The sequence below is a fragment of the Phodopus roborovskii genome, unplaced genomic scaffold (assembly GCF_943737965.1).
Source record: "Phodopus roborovskii unplaced genomic scaffold, PHOROB, whole genome shotgun sequence".
Lineage (NCBI taxonomy): Eukaryota > Metazoa > Chordata > Mammalia > Rodentia > Cricetidae > Phodopus > Phodopus roborovskii.
The window spans coordinates 447,901-460,210 of NW_026125770.1; positions in this window are offsets into that span (position 1 = coordinate 447,901).

Below are 12,310 nucleotides of genomic sequence, written 5' to 3' on the forward strand. Positions count from 1 at the left end.
GCTTATTAAAGTTTAATAACACTGTGCACCAGAAACACGCCTTGGTGGAGAAAAGAATAATCAGCCAGGAAATAGGAAATCCCATGCAAAAATTATTGTACATGACAGACACAATGCAAACATTTTCCCCCACTGGCAAAAATTGCAAACAAAAAAAATCCTTAGGGCAAGGCTTGAAGAGTAGGAAGACAATTAGGACACATGGGATATTTTGTTCATCATTTTGAGGGATACATAAAATGATGTTTGTTGCAGTGGTTTTTTGTTTGCTTTTCCAGACTTGTTTTCTCTCTGAATCTCAGGCTGTCCTGAAGATCATTTTGTTGACCAAACTAGCCTCAAATAGAAAGAATTCCCTCTGCCTCCTGAGTGCTGGAATTAAAAGGCCTGTGTCACCACACTTAACAGCTAGTGTCCTTTATAACATTTTATAATATGAATGTTTTGTAAATAACAGGGGAAATGATAACACACAGAAAAATATGTGCTGCCTAATAATGATTGATTTATTGGATTCTCCCTCCCCCTATGCAACCTGGCCCTATTCCTACTCCCAATATCTCCTCTTCCTGCCCTGGTGGTTTCTCCTTAGCACCTGACTGTCACTCCATACAAGTCCTCTCCAGGGCCAGTATCTTCTTCTTATGAAACCTTTCCAGGTCACAGGCCTCTCTAAAGCTCAGGTTCCTTCCAAGCCCTGGAATCGATCTTCTCTGCTGAACTGAGGTGAATCCAGGGGAGTGCCCCCCTTGACACCCTGAAGGTAGGGCTTGGAACAGTGCTCCAAACACTGCCAGGACTCGAACATCCTCTCTCCAACTGCAGCTCAATATTAAGGCTGAAGCTTTGCACAACCTGCTTTGTCCATCTCTCAAGGAACAGTTGACGATGGTCTACAGGATGGTGACTAAGTGAAACCTTGTAAACCACATCAACTGCTAAAAGTGATCCCACCATCTCCTGAATCCTTCCTCTCCATATCATCCCTGGGAAGAAGGAAGAAGCCATACTTGAACCAAGATACGCAAAACCAGGGTGGCTGGATTGTTGCATGGAAATCCTAATGGCTTCTGTATCTATACAAAGAGTTTAGAATGTTTGGTACTCCTGGTCCAAACCTGACCTCAAGTTCTGTGTCTTTTCTGCTCATTTAATCTTGTAACTCAGGATTTGTTAGCCAATCAGAGCTTCAAGCAGAGACACCAGTCATAAGGGAGGTTTCTTCCCAGTCTTATATGAGGTGCCTTTGGTACAGAGTGTGAAAACAGAAGGTGGAGAAGCTTGGGTTGACGTCTCTCTTGCTCCCATTATCTCTTTCCTCTCCCTTTCTCCCTCATGCTGTCTTTCTTTCTCTCTCTGTCTATCTGTCTGTCTCTGTCTGTCTCTGTCTCTGTCTCTGTCTCTCTCTCTCTCTCAGGTTGCAGATTATATCAGAAGGGCTGACCTGTTTGTCAGTTTGTCATTTATCTTGGGAGGGGTGTAGTGAACTTAGTAAGAACCGAGCTTCACAAAAAAAAAAAAAAAAAAATTGATTATTGAAATTAAAGAAAAGTATGATGAATAAAATCTTCACCAAATTGTTTGTATGATTTTGATTTCCTCTTTCACGACCTCTCCCCTATCACTTCATATCAAGATGATAAAGAAATGATAGAGACAGGTTTAGAGATATGAATGAGAAAAATTATGGAACGTTCATTGCCATGACCTATGTCAGGATTTTGACAAAATTGTGTAGTTCCTGCTTCAAGAAACTCAAAAGGTTAACATTCTTGGGAACAAGTGTGAGCAAACAAAAATCCATGCACTGGCACTACGTAATAAAAATTAAAGCAAATCTTTAACCAAACATATTTTAACTTGTGAATACACAATATTGTGAGCACTCATTCCTGTAACACAGGTACTTAGGTGTTTAAAGTCTTAACGGTTTCCTCCAATATGATTTGCTTTATATAATACAAAGCAAATGTGTAGGATTGGAATTAGAGAAATCAAACTTCCCAACGAGGCCTATAAGATTGTTAAAATCATGAGTGAAAGTCATGAGTGAAAGTCATGGCCCTGGCCCTGGCCCTGGCCCCCAGGCCCTGGCCCCCTGGCCCTGGCCCTGACCCCCTGGCCATGGACCTGGCCCCCTGGCCCTGGCCCCCTGGCCCCTGGCACCCTGGCCCTGGCACTCTGGCCTTGGCCCTGGCCCCCTAGCCTTGGCCCTGGACCCCTGGCCCTGGCCCTGGAACACTGGTCCTGGCCCTGGCCCCCTGGCCCTGACAACCTGGCCCTGGCCCTGGCCCCCTGTTCCTGGTCCCTGGCCCTGGCCACCTGGCCCTGGCCACCTGGCCCCCTGGCACTGGACCTGACCCTGGCCCCCTGGCCCTGTGTCAGGCCACCTGGCCCTGGCCCTGGCCCCCTGGCCCCCTGGCCCCCTGGCCCTGGCCCCTGGCCCTGGCCCCCTGGCCCTGCCCCCTGGCCCTGGCTCTGGCACTGGCCCTGGTTCTGGCTCTTCCAGAGCAATGAAAATCTAAACAATACCTAGAAACCATGGGATCAAGCTCCTCTAAATGGCAGAGAATGAAGAGGTATTATTTTATTATCAGGAAAGGAAAAAGGTTTGTGGTAGGGGAGATTAATTTTATTTTATCCGTTCTAGGAATTAGAAAATTGATGCATGGAAAAAAGGTTGAAAATACTCATCATTGTACTTGAATGGCATTATGATGCTTTCATTTTCATGCTTATGTCACTATAGGCATGATGTTGCTTGAGAGACAGGTAAATATGTAGAACCCAAAAGAAAGAGCCCTGCTTTGTTTTTGTGAGAAACTCAGTGAGGCTGTAAGGATAGTTCATTGGTGGATATACTCCTTTTAGCATGTGGGAGGGCCACTAAATTGTGACAGAATTTTGGTTCATAAATGTTGCCTGGCAACCCTGCTCACATTCTGTATTCTGTTATCATGGGCCAAGGACCAGAGAGAAGCTTCGAGAAAATGATATCATGGGACATTACAGTCTCCCAAGATAACTATCTCCTAAAACTTTCAATGACAGCATTTGATTTCCCTAAGCAAGTCATAGTCAAATCTCTGGACGTTTGCCTAAAGCTTTTACTAGTCACCAAATTCTAGATTACCTAATCATTAGAGAACATTCAATTTCTTCTGTTTATGAATTCTCTCTCTCCTAAGAATTAATACTATGGAAACAAAGATAATAAGACTCACAATTATTCATCAAAAGGTGAATTTGTCATTATTAATTTCCTTCAGGATGGTGATAATCCATTTGTTAGAGTAGACTTAGGGATTATTGGATTACAGTCCATCTCTTTTGAGGCAGGGGTCCAACATGTAATATTTAGGATTTTCTAAAAACCCTGCATACACAATGACATTTCAGCATTTAAACATTTCACGACTCTGCTCTCCGATTAAATAAGGGATGAACCTGGGAGTTTCCCACAATCATGTGGGAGTCAGGGAGAGTCAGTTGTGTCTAGTATGGCAGACCATTTCATCATCTGATTATGTTGTTATTTGATTATTAAAATAGGACATTAGATAATACATGATCAGTGGATTCCACGATGTGGGAAACTATTATTATGGAACATCTAAATATCAATTTTGTACTTAAAATATTTAAATTAATCACGACAGCTTTGTTCAAGACCAAGGTTTGGAGCCACATTAGGGAATTGGATGATGTTACATGAACTCATTGTTTGATTATTTAACTATATAAAACAATGATTATATCATCCATGACACCAGGAATCTGGTGCCACAGATAATCTAATTACATAATGAATTTATTTAAATGGACAGTCTGTGTTAATACCCGAGATAATGTAAATATTAAGTTATGTAAACCAAAATCCTCCATTCCATGAAGAGACCTGAAAAGCTTCCTCTTGTGGAAACAAAGAAAGAAAGAATTCAAAAGATACTATTTTTTGTATCACCAATTCCTGGACAGATTTGCCAGGTATGAAACTGTAGGCTGTCATCATGCATTTTTAAAATGCCATCAGTTAATCATCAGATAATCATACTGTCTTGCCTGATGAATTCTGTTGGCCTGACATCATCACAAGCGCCTGAATCTCCTTTGTGGTGAGGCAGGATATGAGATAATGGGATTAATCCTGGCGTAGCAGTAGTAGCCACAGTGTTGCTAACAGGTGAAAAGATGGCTACAGCAGGGGCACCACCAGCATAGCTGAGAGAGAGAGGTTCTTCCGTGTTCTGAGTCGTCATCCTTTTGCCAGGTCTCGGTGATGGTGCCGACCACCTAGTGCCACTCCTTCTTCTCATGGTAGATCACAACTGATGTGAAGATGTGGTGGAACAGCAGGTAGTCAACACCCAGACCATTGTGCCCGCCTTGGTGAAGTCCTTGTACTTCTCGGAGGGCACCATGCAACCTTCTGGATTCAATCACCCAGCATCCCTCGTACTCTGGGGGATGCATAGATCATTCAGAAAATGCTCTGCCCATGTCTACATCTTTCCTAACCTTGTCCCTGACAGATTTTTGCACCCTGACCTTAATCGGTGATGGCACTCTCTGTCGTTTACATAATTTAGAGAATTAAATAAGTCACTAATAGCTAACTGTCACAATAAATAGGGGATATAGCATTCTACTGGCAGGGAAGCATGGCCAGACTCCAGTCATGAAGGATGTCATCATCATCATCAATTGAGTCAATGAATCATACAATGTGAAGATATTGCACATTATCTCTACAAGGGGGGAGCTTTACAGGTCTCTTCATGGAATGGAGGAATGTTGTTTACATAACTATACAAATATTTACATTACCTTGGGGATTAACACAGATTGTCAATTTAAATTCATTAATTAGGTAATTTGAAGATCCGTGGCACCAGATTCTAGGTGTCATGGATGATATAACCATTGTTTTATATAATTAAATAATCAAATAATGAGTTCATGTAACATCATCCAGTTCCCTAAGGTAGCTCCAAACCAGGCTCATGAACCATGCTGTCTTGATTAATTTAAATATTTTAACTACATAATTGATATTAAGATGATCTATAATAATTGCCTCCCACATTGGGTCAGCAAAATCCACTGATCATGAATTATCTAATGTCTTATTTTAATAATCAAATAACGACATAATCTGAGGATGAAATGGTCTGCCTGACCCCACACAATTGACTCTCAGTTGACTCCCACATGATTGTGGGAAATCCCAGGTTCATCAGTTATTTAATCGCAGAGCAGAGTAGTTGCTGCATGTTGAAATGCTGAACTGTCATTGTGTATGAAGGTTTTTAGAAGATATCACATATTTAATGGTGGGCGGCTCCCTCAAAAGAGATGGACTGAAATCCAATAAACACTAAGTCTACTCTATCAAATGGATTATCGCCTTCCTGAAGGAAGTCACCAATGGAAAACTCACCTGTTGATAAATAATTGTGAGACTTATTGTCTTTTGTTCCATAGTTTGACTTCTTAGGAGAGAGAGTATTCATAAACAGAAGACTTTGAACTGTTTCTCCACAGACTACATTCTCTGATGATTAGGTAATCTTGAATTTGGTAACCAGTAAAAGCTGTAGGCACGCTTCCAGAGCTGTAGCTATGACTTGTTTAGGTGAATCAAATGCTGTCATTAAAAGTTTTAGGAGATAGTTATCTTGGGAGACTGTAATGTCCCCATGATAACACTTTCTCGAAGCTGCTCTCTGGTCCTTGGTCCATGATACCAGGATACAGAATGCAAGCAGGGTTGCCACGCAACATTTATGAACCAACACTCTGTCACATTCTCGTGCCACTCCCACATGCTAAAAGGAGCATACCCACCGATGAACTAACTTTACAGCCTCACTGAGTTTCTCACAAAAACAAAGCAGGGCTCTTTCTTGTGAGTTCTACATATTTACCAGTCTCTCAAGCTACAACTTGCCTATAGAGACATAAGCATGAAAACAAAAGCATCATTGTGCCATTCAAGTACAATGATGAGTATTTTAAACCTGTTTTCTATGCTTCAATTTTCTAATTTCTAGAACGGAAACAATGCAATTAATCGCCTCTAACATTTCCCTCTATTGAAAATAAAATTAATTCCTCTTCATCCTCTTACATATAGAGGAGCTTGACCCATGGTTTCTCAGAGTTGTTTAGATTTGCATTAGGCTGATGATTAAGGATTTTGAGCAGTGTCTTATGTTTCTTTCAGTCATTTTAGATTCCTCAATTGACTGTTCTCTATTAATTCCTGTACCCTGCTTTCTAATATGGTTATTTAGAGTGATTTATTTTTGGTGGTGTGTCATTTTATCAGCCCGACAGAGTTCATTAGATGAAATTCCCTGATCAGGAGATTATTCAGTTATTCCATTTTTAAAATCGGTGGTCACTGTGTCCTTCATGGGTCAGTACTGTTGCAACCTTTCAGATCCTGATGATGCGAAACAGTACAATTGTTTTAAAATCGTGTAATCATTCGATTGTTAAAAATCTACTATTACGTCATCAGTAATCACTGCATAAGGCAGTGTCCCCCATTCTCTGGGCACTGCTTCTGGTACCAATCTCCTGCTGTGTCAATCCCTCAGCAGCCAAATGACGGATGACACCATCATTACTTACGTAATCAAATAACTTAATAATTGGATAGGCCTCCATAATTAACTTTCATAAGATGGAACAAAACTCCAGTGATTGTCAAGGAAGTAGTACTTAGATAATTAAATTATACCACAAGATAAACTCCCATGGAGAATGGCCTAACTCCAGTCAAGAAGAACAACATCTTCATCGATTTAAATAAATAATATATAATCAAAAATGATTGAATAATGACATGGTGGTGTATACTTAAATCCCACATGGAGTAGTCAGACTGATTTCTTCCTGGAATACTGAAGTTTTTAAAAATTAAATTGATAATTAATTAGTGGGCTTTTATAGTAACTCTGACTAGATGGCACCAAAGTCCTAAACCTATCGCTGATGTAAAGATCTATTTACATAGCTAAATGGCAAAGTAATGTGATGATATTACATCATAAACTACCAAAATCTGACTCCAAAAGGGACTTATGGTCCATAACATTACCTGTATTTTAAATACGTAAATGAAATGATGTATTATTACATACTTTAATAGTTTAACAGTTAAAGAAGTATGTGTAGCATTAGATGATGTGATGGTCTAGTACAATGGTCTCCCCTAAGGAGGCTCAAACTCCAGTGATCATAGAATACATAATGACAGATTTCCATAATTAAATGAATAAGCATTAAACAAGTGGATGGTGTTTTATGCGTGAAGCCTAAATGATTGCTCAATATTGAGGAGACATTGAGTCTTAATCATAGATTTGAACAAAAAATGAATGAATAGAGATAGTTTCTCATAAATCACCCCTATAGAGATAACAAAATGATATCAACATTGATTAAAATAAAGAAAGGAAGAAATAAAAAAGAATTCACAAGATATAATTTAACACCAACAAGGTGGATTCAGACTTCACTCTTCCTTGTGTAGAAAAAGACAGATTTGAATAATGAAATAATCAGATATTTAGATCGTCTGTGGCAATAGATTCCAGCTGTCATGGATGATATAATCACTGTTTTATGTAATTAAATAATCAAACAATGAGTTCATGCAACATCATCCATTTCCCTAAGGTTGCTCCAAACCAGGCTCATGAACGATGCTGTCGTGTTTAATTTAAATATTTTATCGACATAATTGACATTAAGATGGTCTATAATAATTGCCTCCCACATCACCTAACCTCAGTCCACTGAAATCCAAAAATCAATAAGTCTACTCTAACAAATGGATTATCACCTTCCTCAAGTAAGTCAACAATGGCAAACTCACCTTTTGATAAATAATTGTGAGTCTTACTATCTTTTATTCCCTAGTTTCACATCTTAGGAGAGAGAGTATTCATAAACGGAAGATATTGTACTGTTTCTCTACAGACTACGTTTTCTGATGATTAGGTAATCTTGAATTTGGTAACCAGTAAAAGATGTAGGCACACTTCCAGAGATATGGATATGACTTATTTAGGCGAATCAAATGCTGTCATGAAAAGTTTTAGGAGATAGTTATGTTGGGAGACTGTAATGTCCCATGACAACACTTTCTCGAATCTGCTCTCTGGTCCTTGGCCCATGTTACCAGGATACAGAATGCAAGCAGGGTTGCTAGGCAACATTTATGAACCAACATTCTGTCACATTCTAGTGCCCCTCCCGCATGCTAAAAGGAGTATACCCACCAATGAACTAACCTTACATCCTCTCCTAGATTCTCACAAAAACAGAGCAGGGCTCTTTCTTTTGAGTTACAAATATTTACCAGTCTCTCAAGCTACAATATGCCTATAGTGACATAAGCACAAAAACGAAAGCATCATTGTGCCATTCAAGTACAATGATGAGTATTTTAAACCTGTTTTCTATGCTTCAATTTTCTAATTTCTAGAACAGAAACAATAGAATTAGTCGTCTCTACCATTATCCTTTTCTCTTTATTGAAAATAAAATAAACCCCTCTTCATTCTCTTACCTTTAGAGGAGGTTGATGCCATGGTTTCTCAAAGTGGTTTAGATTTGCAATAGGCTGACGATTAAGGATTTTGAGCAGTGTCTTATGTTTCTTTCAGTCATTTTGGATTCCTCAATTGACTGTTCTCTATTAAGTCCTGTACTCAGCTTTCTAATATGGTTATTTAGAGTGATTTATTTTTGGTGGTGTGTCATGTTATCAGTCCGACAGATTTCATTAGATGAGATTCCCTGATCAGGAGATTATTCAGTTATTCCATTTTTAAAATCGGTGGGCACTGTGTCCTTCATGGGTAGGTTCTGTTGCATCCTCTCAGAAACCGATGATGCGAAACAGTACAGTTTTTTGAAAATCGTGTAATCATTTGATTGTTAAAAACCAGTAATCACCGTATAATGCAGTGTCCCCCATTCTCTGGGCACTGCTTCTGGTACCGTTCTCCTTCTGTGTCGATCCCACAGAAGCCATATGACAGATGACACCATCATTACTTATGCAATCAAATGAGTCAATATTTGGATAGTCCTCCATAGTTAACTTTCAAAAGATGGAACCCAACTCCAGTGATTGCCAAGGAAGTAGTACTTAGATAATAAAATAATGCCACGTGATTAACTCCCATGGAAGAATGGCCCGACTCCAGTCAAGAAGAACAACATCTTCATCGATTTAAATAATGAATACATAATGAAAAATGATTGAATAATGTCATGGTGGTGCATACTTAAATCTCACATGGAGTAGTCATACTGTTCTCTTCCTGGAATAATGAGGAATTTAAAAAATTAAATTGATAATTAATTAGTGGACCTTTTATATTAACACTGATGAGATGGCACCAAAGTCTTAAACTTATCGCAGCTGTAAAGATCTATTTACATAGCTGAATGGTGAAGTAATGAGATGATATTACATCATCAAGTACCAAAATCTGTCTCCAAAAGGGACTTCTGGTCCATAACATTACCTGTATTTTTAAATACGTAATTTAAATGATGAATTATTAATTAATTACCTAGTTTAACAGTTAAAGAACTAAGTGTAGTATTAGATGATTGATGGTCAGGTACAACGGTCTCCACTAAGGAGGCTCAAAACTCCAGTGATCACTGAATAAATGATGACAGATTTTCAAATTTAAACGTATAAACATTAAACAAGTTGATGGTGTTTTATGCGTGTAGCCTAAATGACTGCTCAATACTGAAGAGACATTGAGTTCTTAATGATAGATTTGAACAAAAAAAAATGAATGAATGAAGAGATAGTTTCTCATAATTCACCCATAGAGGGATAACAAAATGATATCAAACTAGATTTAAATAAAGGAAGGAAATAAGAAAGAAATAAAGGAAGGAAGGAAGGAAGGAAGGAAGAAAGAAAGATAGAAAGAATTCACAAGATACAATTTAACACCAACAAGGTGGATCCAAGACTCCACTCTACCTGGAGTAGAAAAAGACAGATTTGAATAATGAAATAATCAGATAGTTAGATCATCTGTCATTCTTGAGTGTGAGGCAAGGTGGCGCCAAACTTCAGGGATCACAGATTATATAATGAAAGAATTTAATAATTACATCTTTAAATAAGTAAGCCATTGACATTTTTTTTGTATCATCAATTCCTGGGCAGACTTGCCAGGTATGAAACTGTATGCAGTCATCACGCATTTTTAAAATGCCATCAGTTAATCATCAGAGAATCATACTGTCTTCCCTGATGAATTCAATTGGCCTGACATCATCACAAGCACCTGAATCTCTGTTGTGGTGCGGCAGGACGTGAGATAATGGTCCCAATCCTGGCGTAGCAGTAGTAGCCACAATGTTGATAACAGCTGTAAAGATGGGTGCAGCAGCGGCATCAACAGCAGAGCTGAGAGAGAGATGTTCTTCCATGTTCTGAGTCGTCATCCTTTTGCCAGGTCTTGGTGATGGTGCCGACCTGCTAGTGCCACTCCTTCCTCTCATGGTAGATCACAACCAATGTGAAGATGTGGACAAACAGCAGGTAGTCAACAGCCAGACCACTGTGCCAGCCTTGGTGAAGTCCTTGTACTTCTTGGTTGGCACCGTGCAACCTTCTGGACTCAATCATCCAGCATCCCTCGTACTCTGGGGGATGCTTAGATCATTCAGAAAATGCTCTGCCCATGTCTACATCTTTCCTAACCTTGTCCCTGAAAGATATTTGCACCCTAACCGTAAACGGTGATGTCATTGTCGGTCGTTTACATAATTTAAAGAATTTAATAAGTCAGTAATACCTAACTGTCACAATACATAGATGATGTAGCATTTTACTGGCAGGGAAGCATGGTCAGAATCCAGGCATGAAGGATGTCATCATCATCACTTGAAAAAATGAATCGTAAAATGTGATGATATTGCACATTAACTCCACAAGTGAGAGCTTTACAGGTCTCTTCATGGAATGGTGGATTATTGTTTACATTACTATACAAATATTTACATTATCTTGGGGATTAACACAGATTGTCAATTTAAATACATTAATTATGTAATTAGATGATGTGTGGCACCAGATTCCAGGGGTCATGGACGTTATAATCTTTGTTTTATATAATTAAATAATCAAATAATGAGTCCATGTAACATCATCCACTTCCCTTAGGTGGCTCCAAACCAGGCTCATGAACCATGCTGTCTTGATTAATTTAAATATTTTAACTACATAATTGACATTGAGATGGTCTATAATAATTGCCTCCCACATCGCGTCATGGATTATCTAATGTCCTATTTTAATAATCAAATACCAATATAATCAGAGGATGAAATGGTCTGCCATACCCCACACAATTGAGCCTCAGTTGACTCCCACATGATTGTGGAAAACTCCCAGGTTAATCCCTTTTTTAATCACAGAGTTGGGTAGTAACATGTTTAAATGCTGAACTGTCATTGGGTATGCAGCCTTTTTAGAAGATATCACATATTTAATGTTGGACGGCTGCCTCAAAAGAGATGGACTGAAATCCAACAATCCCTAAGTCTACTCTAACAAATGGATTATCACCTTACTGAAGGAAGTCAACAATGGCAAACTCACCTTTTGATGAATAATTGTGAGTCTTATTATCTATCGTTCCATAGTTTCACTTCTTAGGAGAGAGAGTATTCACAAACAGAAGACTTTGAAATGTTTCTTCACAGACTACCTTCTCTGATGATTAGGTATCTTAAATTTGGTAACCAGTAAAACCTGTAGGCACACTTCCAGACGTGTGGATATGACTTGTTTAGGCGAATCAATTGCTGTCATTAAAAGTTTTAGGTGATAGTTATCTTGGGAGACTGTAATGTCTCATGATAACACTTTCTCGTTGCTGCTCTCTGGTTCTTGGCCCATGTTACCAGGATACAGAATGCAAGCAGGGTTGCCAGGCAACATTTATGAACCAACATTCTGTCACACTCTAGTGCCCCGCCCGCATGCTAAAAGGAGTATACCCACCAATGAACTAACCTTACATGCTCACCGAGTTTCTCACAGAAACAAAGCAGGGCTCTTTCTTTTGATTTCTACATATTTACCAGTCTCTCGAGCTATAACATGCCTATAGTGACATAAGCACAAAACGAAAGCATCATTGTGCCATTCAAGTACAATGATGAGTATTTAAACCTGTTTTCTATGCTTCAATTTTCCAATTTCTAGAATGGAAATAATAGAATGAATCGCCTCTACCATAATCCTTTT